This window comes from Condylostylus longicornis, unplaced genomic scaffold (assembly GCF_029603195.1).
Source record: "Condylostylus longicornis isolate FDR11 unplaced genomic scaffold, ASM2960319v2 ptg000018l, whole genome shotgun sequence".
Classification (NCBI taxonomy): domain Eukaryota; kingdom Metazoa; phylum Arthropoda; class Insecta; order Diptera; family Dolichopodidae; genus Condylostylus; species Condylostylus longicornis.
The window spans coordinates 13,587,154-13,597,312 of NW_026577987.1; positions in this window are offsets into that span (position 1 = coordinate 13,587,154).

Here is a 10,159-nt window from a genome sequence, read left to right on the forward strand (position 1 = left end):
GTTTTATGAAAATTTTGTTTACATGTTTATGTGCTTATGTATTGAAGTGTTTGCGTACGTATGTGTATTGAAAATTATCAACATTATATGAAATTATGCAAAAAAATATAAATATAATTTTGTTTTAATATTTTATGCAATGAAATTTTAATTATATAAGTTGGAGTAAATTTGAATATTTGAGAAAACATAAGAGCAAAATTTGGTATATGAGAGAAATTTGTGCGAGAGAATCCTTTAGAGTATAATGTTTAAATATCATACAGGGAAAATTTAAGATTTAATCTGGTTCAAATGAAATTTGTATAATACGAGTATGTAAACACAGTTTAACATCACAATACAAATAATATAAATATATTTATATTCTATGTCAAATTTATTGTCAAATTTTTTAATAGTAATAAGTCAATAATTAATATTTTGCAAAGATTTCGGAGGGTGATCAGAAAATGATAAAAATAATTAATATTTTGTTAAACTTTTAAAGACCCACCAGCTGATATTTTTACTTTTTGAAGCAAAATTATTAAATTTTGACATAAAATCTAAACTCTAACAAATAATTTCAGTCTGACATAATTATTATATGATAGTAAGCAATTATTAGTAGAACTTACCCACTTCATATTTAATATTATAGAGAGCTGCTTTAACTCAATTTTCACTTAAGACAACATAAAATTTTTTTGGCTTGCAGATACGGATTGCATACCGGTCATGCAAAACTGATAAATAGACATTTTAATATAAGTAATATTTCTTTAATAAATTTAATATTAACTAAGTCTCAGCCTATTTTCAAAAATTGTTCTTTTTGAATTACAATTCGTCTACCATTACTGCAAATTTAATTTACTAAAAAATAAAAACTATACTTATAATTAAGTAGAGATTTTCGACAGTTATGCTTTTGAACCTTCAATAAAATTTTTGCTTATTTCTAAAATATGAAAATTATAAGAGTATTCATACTCCTATAATTCTGCAATTTGAACTATTAGCCTTTCTGTTTTAAAATTTTTTTGCAATCTTAACACTCTTGCACTCCTTCCTTAATTATTATTATATGAAATAATGAATACCAATTCTTTTTAAATTATTTTTATTAGTTTTATTTTCTTATTTTTGCTATTTAAGTCCATTTGCAAAAATCTCAACATGACCAAAAAATTGTGTACCCTTAATAAATGATAGTAATATGCATAAGTATGTTCTAATAATGTTGTCTTGCCTTTTTGTAAATGTTGCTTTTCTTGTTGCTCTTCTTTTTCATCAGTTCTATCATTTTTTGCATACATATATACATATATATATTTCTATATTCTTTGAATCCTTTAACAATCCTTTTATAAAATATCAGATTGTTTTCCATGCGAATTATTTTAATTTTTTTTTCGGTTTTTGTTTTTTTTTGCTTTAATTCTATCAATATTATAATTTTGTCTTTTATGGACATAGACGAAATTCTTTTTTACTACATGCGTACATACGTGCATGCAACATGGTATATAGATATAAATTTCAGGACATAGTATAACTATACGAGCAGAAATAGGAAACAAAAAAAAAAAATTTAAAAGAATGAGAAATGTTGTAGAAATGAAATTTGTATATTAAAGTTATTTTTGTGTGTGCGTGTATTAAAAAGGATTTATAACAGAATATTTATTATATTTTTTTTGCTAAATAATTTCTTTGTCATTGATAAATATATAAAGACAAGTAATTTTAAGGGACATTTAAAAAGACTACCTTACATTTTAGATACATATAATAATTTTTATAACACATATACTAAAATATCAGCATTAAATGACGATTTATAGCTAGACTTACGCAATTATATTACATTGAAAATATTTTAAATTGGTTGTAGAAAAGGTGGGTATTTTTATCTATTAAAAGTACTCAATGTTTATAATCGTACGAACATATGTTCGAAGGGTATACTAAACGGTCTTAGAGTGTATGTTTTTGATCAGCGTCGAATTCTGAGTTGATTTAGCTTTGTCCGTGCGTCCGTCCGCCCCAACGATAACTCAAAAACTAATTGAGTTAAGTTCACCAAATTTTCACAAATGATTTATTGTATTAAGTGCCAGAACCCTATTTAAATTGTTACAACTTCAAAACATACAACTTCAAAATTTATTTAGCAATATCTCAGAAACTATAAAAGCTGTGATGCTGAAGTTTCACACAAACGAATATATTAGTAGGACCAATGTGTTTGATAAAAGTCGTTCAAATTGCTTGGCTCTTTCTGGTCGCTGCCATGCAACTTCAAAAGTAGTTTGTACACAGTATTTTGATATTAATATCGTAAATAGTAATAAGATTAATATCGTAATACGGCAACTTAAAGTCATAGTCTATCCCATAGTCAGTTATGGAATATTTATTCGCACATAGGATAACAAATTCGTACGGGTATCACAGAGTTGACAAGGTCAACTCTATTTTTTCTCGTTTTAAAATATTTTTAGTGAAAATTCTTTAAAGAAGCTTTAAACAATTATTTATATTTGTGTTCGGGAAATTGGGGCCGTAAATTTAGACTCTTAAGTCGTTAAATCACAAAATAAAAGCGAAAACTTGGGTTGGAACTTCGAGAAATTTCGCTGTACAATTTAATATTGTGCTTGTTTTACAAACGAAAATTATGTTCTTAAAGTGAGTACCCATTCTAATTGAATTTGTTGAAATATTTGATTTCTAGCGATTTCTAGCGAAATTGTGACATTGAAGTTTAATTTGTATACCTATAATATGTTCATTTACATGACCCTTTAACTTATAAACTAAACTTATGCATTATAAAATATAAAATAAATTTCTTCTTTATCTAATTCCTTATAATTACTGTGTACCTATTTACGATTTTAATATATATTCGATATAATAAAAATTAAATTCATAATAAATATATCAAGGATATTTTGACATTAAAAGTATCAATATGAAAATTATTAGATTATATATGTATATTATGGTATCATTTATGATAGTGTTGTTCTGTTATGCAATTTTATATTATGAACAGATAATAATAATAATAATATAAAATAAGAGGATATACAAGGGTTAAAATTATGAAAATTAAATTATGTGATCCTATATATTACATACATATATATACATTAAGAAAAGGAGATGGATTATCGTACATTCATACACACTAGAAATTAGTTCTTATATCAGTGTTATAGGATTTTAAATTATACGTAGGATGTAAGTAAGTAGTTTAAAATTTTTCAATTCGAAAAATTTTTTATTACCTTTTATCTAAATAAAAATTTGAAGTTGTAGATTTTAAAAATTTTAAGGACAAAATTTTAAGATATAACATACATATATACAAATTAAAATTTTATTAGCATGATAACATTTATATTTCAAGAATGAATTAAGAATATTATAATTTAAAATTTTTTTTTTTATAAAATTATCTTTCGTAAAGTAATATTATTGATTTTATTCTTTAATATTAAATTGAACATATGCACAAATTTAATACTAACAATAATAATAATGTTTGATTCTAGATGGACACATGTATTATATACTGCCAGTATTATACCAATTGATAATAGGGGATAAAAAAGTTTTAAATTTTATTATTGAAATTATTATAAGAATGAAATATTTCAATACCATAACCCCAAGCAAATATTGTATAGCAACGTATGAGAAATATTTGATGATTCAGCCTAATTATATGCAAATTTTCTTTTTGGAAATATTGATGTTTTCAAACTGAAATATAGCTAGTCCTCCAAACTTAGACTTAATCAAAACTAATGAACATTTTTAAAAAAAGGATATTTTGAATTTTCCTAAGTTCAAATTCCAGTAAAATAAAATAAAGTAATTCTAAAATTTTTCATATCACCTGGGAACATGATTTATTTAAGTGAACATTTTTTAACTTTGAATTAATTCGCCTTAATATAATTTTGTAAATCATATTTCAAATCATTTATGATAAAATAAAAATTAAATTTTAAATAGAAATGGAACACAAATACTACATTCGAGACACAGACATGCGACCAATAAACAAATATTTCATTGTAACATAAAATTCTTTAAAAACTAATTAATTTCATCTTCAAATTACTCAATTTTCTCTTACTTCACAGCTTATACTTTGATTCTATTTAATTGGTGACTTCGATTTTAGTAAATTACCAAATCATCATTTGGCAAGTTAATTTTAAACAGTTTTTAATTTAATAAAATATAAACAGACTTCAAATTATTAATTACCCTATAAATAAGAACCTAGGAATTTTAATTTAAATAAGTGAAGTAATTTAAATGTAAGCCCAAAAATAATGAAGAACTTCAAATTATAATTGCTTTCTTTATAAATTCTATTTCAAACGACACTAAAACGAAAACTATGATTTTCGCATCCAAAGGGACCATTAATGACAATTTTACTCCTTTTTTATTTTTTTGCTTAACTTTAAATTATTTTCTTTTAATTTTATTTTTTGTTTTACTTTAAATATTTTATTAGTTAAAATTAAGATATTTCTTTTTCTTTTTTGTAAAAATTTTAGAGACAATGTCTAAAGCACCAAAACATCCTCTTTTATAAAACATTGTAATGAGAAAGAAACAAGTATATACAGACCAACAAAAGGACAACAACAAAACTACAAGCATAAAAATTAAATAACAAAAATAGTAACAAAATTTATCTACTTATTCATTCTAATATCCTTGAAAAATTACAAATATATCAAAATAAAATATAATACTTAATATAAAAATGAAAAAGAGAGAAAAAAAAATCATAAGACAATAAAAAATATTTACCGACCGATGTTCTTTCATTCCTAATTTAAATGCAAATTAGATTCATTCGACGACAACATACTACTATTTTTCCTATAAATTATATTTATATACAAATACAATAATACACACATAAATATACATATGCAAATAGTATTTAACAAAAATTTAAATGATGTTATAATACTAAAGTTATACCTTTCCCAAATAAAAGGATAATATACTCAAACAAAAAAAAAAAAAAGGATACACTTCATTCATTCATTCATTTCATACTTTATGTTGTAGAGGTATGATACTCATTTACAGTTCACCACTCTTTAACCACTCTTAGAGAGTATAATACATTATAATAATATAACGTTTTCATTTATTTCTCTTCTTCAAATTTCTCTTTCTCTCTCTTTCTTTTTCACTATGTTTTATAAATTATTGTTTCTTCACTTATATTTCTAATTCTGTGTGTAGTAAAGTGTATATTATAGTGTAGTATATTATTGTACATTACATATTTATACCTGCATAAAATATAGGGTGATTCAATTTTATTTTTTCCTAAATTGTTATACGTGAAATTTAATCTGATGTTCTAAACAAATAAAAATTAATTTTATTATTTTTGTTATTATTTATTTTGCATGAAATTAGTTATTACTTAGTTATTATACCTTTAAGTTTGCTCTTCCTACCTTTTTTAACTTCCTTTAAAAAAATTAGCCACATATTTGGTCGCAGTTTACAAAACTTGTCCTTCGAAAGTGGGTAGACACTTTTAGAATGAGAGCGCAAGATGTTTGCATGTGACAATTCAGTTTTAAAGGTCTAAATCAAAATGACAATTCTAGTCGGATAGCACTTGACATTTCAATAAGTAGGTTTTATTCAATATAAAGAATGGGACCCGGTTTTTGTTATACCATAAATTTAATTGTCAACTTAAGAATTGGTGTCCTTTTTAATATAGCAAGAGGCGTTTGAAACCCCTGCACAAGTCCTGATTCTCGGGTTTTTGGCAAGACAAGAAATTTCTAACTAAAAGCTCTTTAAGAAAATTATACGCTTTGGTAAGAATGACATTAGAATTATCTTCAGAATTTTTGTAGGAATCCGCCAGATTCTGGTAACACAGTAATTGGTCCTGCAAAGCCATTTGTAGATTTGGTGTAGAAAATGGGGAGACCTCAGTATACCTTGTGGGGAACTATACTGAAACTAACCAATTGTTGGCATTCTTGAACAACTTTTAAAATCAAAAGACCACAAGTCAGTAGTTCATCAGGAATTCATCGGAGCCTCAAGCGGTTGCAGTAGACTGATACTTCGATAAAAAAATCACTCGGTTTGATTCACGCATTGTTTAAAAATTCTCCTAATATATTTCTTTTTTCAAATCTATCAATTATTGCCAAAAATTGATATTGAAAGAGCATTTTAAATAGTTTTAGAACATCTGGATTTCCAAACTTTTTTCTGTCCAGTTTCTTTTTGTATTATATAAAGCCTGTTTGCTCATTCTCATTCTGTAAATTGTTCAATGTCTTTAAAAATAGAACATGATAATATTAAGGGAAAAACAAAAACACAATTTCAATTTTGAACTAATTTTTAACAAAACGATTTCTCTATGAAAGAAAAATTCAAAACAAAAAAGAAAAAATTCTTATTTAGTGGGTGTCCTTTTTATTTAAAATATTTTTTTCTTCTTATTTTTTTAAATGTATGTTTGTTAAGTGCGCCAAAAGGAATTATTATTATAATTTAAATTGTATATATGTAAAATTAAGAATTAAAAAAAGGACCTTTAAAGGACTTACTTTTTGCATTTTATTCTTCTTGTTCTTGTGGCAATATACAATTCGTAATACTTTAGTAAGTGTGTACATTCATATATTTTGCTTTTAGATTCAGAAATTATATTGTAAAAGCATATATGAGTATAATTTACAAAATTTTCGTTACAACATTAGTAAGGATTTCATTAATGTTTTCTTCTTCTGTTTCCTTCCCCAATTTCTGTTTCCTATTACAAAACTCTATTAGGTTTACTTATTTTATAATTTTGTTTTTTTTCTTGTTTGATCATTTTTTTTATACGTGATGAATGTATTAAGTTATTTAAAATTTGACATAAATACTTTTATTTGTGGTGAAAATAAATAGTAAAAAAGACAAAGCAAACAAAGAAATTGTTATGGGACAATTCCTTTTATGGGACAATTTTGTATAGAATTAGCTAGCATTAAGGCAAATAATATTATACAAATGCCTTCCTAGAAGGGTACCATTTTTAATAAATTTTTCAAATTACATTTGTGTTGAAGATCATTTAAAAAATTATATGAAGTGGAAAGAGTTGATCGAATAACCTTTATTTGAGAAGTACTATTGAGCTTAACTATGATTTATAAATTTATAATAATAGTATATACTTCTGTAATATTGCAATCAATAGACCCTTAAATTGGCACTTTTGAAAAAAATTGTAAGAGCCGCATTCATTTTAAAAGTTGAATTAAAATATGAATTGAAACACTATTTGCAAAATTATCAACTGTTTATTATTATATGCGTATCACAGTTTTTTAGTAGTTGAGATCGATTTACAATCATCCGAAAGTTGAAGAGCATACCATTTATTTTTACGAGTACATTAAAAACTCTTATTTTTAAAAATCATTCTATTGTCAATCGCATAGTCATCATTCTATTGTCACATCGCATAGTTATTCTCGAATTTTGTATTTGCAGTGACAAAGTAAAACATGCAACATTCTTAAGTAACTCATGTTTTTCGGGATTGCTAGTTGTGAAAAGAATTTTGTTGCATATTTGTTCACCAAGCTCTCATCTATCGCCTTAATAATTTATGGTTTTAAAAATAAAACTAATGAAGTGTTAATTTCGGTTATCCCAAAATATTATTATTTTCTATTGTTTAGAGAACTAAAAGCACTAAAAATGTAATGACATATATTTGTGATGCGTGTAAGTAATATTTTACAAGCACGATTGTACAACAATTTTCGAAATATCTTAAAAAACTAAAGTTTAGTGAATTTAAGTTTAGTGAAGATAGGGGAATTTAATGCAATTTTGTACATTATTGTTAAATATAAATATACAAATGTTTCCTTAGAATAAGCACATAAATTATATCACAGGATGTCTTACATAATAATTATGTGCATAAATTCATTTTATACTGTTATAATTACGTAATATATGATCCAATTATAAATTGGATAGAAAAATTTTATTAAATTAAGTAAAGAGGTAGGAATTCTTATAAAACTAATAAGTAGTAGTCAGTATGTAATAATATTGTAATAATATTGTACAACGAAAATTGTGAAAATTTTCAGAACTATTAATTAGTATGTAAAGATATAATTAAGATTCGTTATATACATACATAGTTACACTAAATAATTCAAATTATTCTCAAGGAGTAGTATTTATATCTTATATTTGTGTGTTGATGAAAAATTCACTAATAATTCAAAGAATAAATGAGTTGGGCCAAAGTACTTGTTTGTAAAGTAGCACATATTTTTCGAAAAATTGGAGAAGTTCAAAAACTTTTTCAATGTTAGAAATTGACGGTTTATTTACATAATTGTGTTAATATCGTATATATTATGATTTTTAATTATATTGCATATTTCTAGGGGCAGAACAAAATATTAAACATTAACATAGGTAATTAAGAAATTAGTTGATTTAATTTATGTTAAGTAAAGAAATTTACTGATACGAAGACATTTCGATAATTTTATAGTAATCTAATAAAGCTTGTTAGGCCGGAAAATTGAAAATTTGCTAATATTTCAAAGAGGATAACTCTGGGAGGAACAGAATGTTGAACAAAAAAAAATACGATTCTGCAAACAAAATAAACCTTTCTCTAATTATTTGCTCGCTCTATACCTAAAAGTTCTCTTTTTGGAGCTTAAGAAAAAAGGGTGAATGAAATTTGAAAAATCGTGTACAAAATAATGCTTAACTTCATTTGCCGTTTTATTTTAGCGATTAACAGACAAATTGTCTTTGAAGAAAATTACAAATTGCCATTTAAACAGACTGACAAACGAATTGGAACTAATAACCATAATTTTTTCTCCGAATTTTCTTAAAAATTTGCTGAAAAGGATAAGTTTTTTTATAAAATGAGAATATTTTGAAATTGTTGTTATTATACTACATTCTTTCTCCCTTTTTCTCATATATTAATTTATATATAATTCATTTTATTCTTCAATTTCTTTTCTATCCTTTCGTTCTCTTTCAAAACTTAATTTTTTAAAAGGTATGACTCTATAAATTAATATAAAATGAACTGAGGCAATTATTCATTATATTGTCTTCCACGTTTTTATAATTAGATGGACATGAATTTTATGTTAAATGTATATATAAGGATTCAAGAAATTTGTAATGATCGTGCTCTTCTTATTTATAGGAATATATTAAATTTTCTCTATATGATGTATATAAGGTGTGTGTTCATGTCAATGATAAGGAAAACTTATAGGTGCTTTTCGTGTATAACAAAATACTGTATAACAAAATATCTTCACAAAAAAAAGTTAGATTTTAATGTAATAAATTATAATATTTTATAAGTACAATAAAAATATACCTAGATAGTGTTGTTAGAAAATTAATTATAGAAAATGATATAGCTATTTAATGTGTATATAATTATATATATACTTTATTATAATATTTATAATTTAAATATATTATTATATGATGGCACACTACTTATGTACCGAAAAGATTAAAAAGGTTAAATATTTTTTTTTTCTATTTTTTGAAATAAGACAGAAGGTTATAACATTATTATAGTTGTAGAAAGTGTACTTGAATAAAAACTTATTTTAACATTCTGACATCGTTGTTATAAAATTTTTGTTATACACAGAAAAATATATATAATTATATATAAATAAATTTTTACTTTGATTTTAAATTTTTATTTGAAAAAGGGAGTATAGAAGAAGAAAAACTTTTTTAACTTAAAAGTATTTTTTTCTTTTTACTTTTTCTTCTATATTTTCTGAAATGATGATGATTCAGAATAAATTTTATTAGCATTAAATGGAATTTATTTTAATTTTTAATTATTCTGATTTTATAATTAATACCAGAATTAATTAATTTTGTTAGAATTTTAATTATTAGATTTTATACTTATATAATTCTTTTCCTAATTATGAATTTTTTATCTTTTATTTGTATTTTATTAATTCAATGTAGGTCTTCGGCTCCTGTCTGAAATGAATCAAAGGAAAACACATAAAATTTTACTTTAAATTTCGTCAGCATTTTACATTTAAAAAAATTGTAA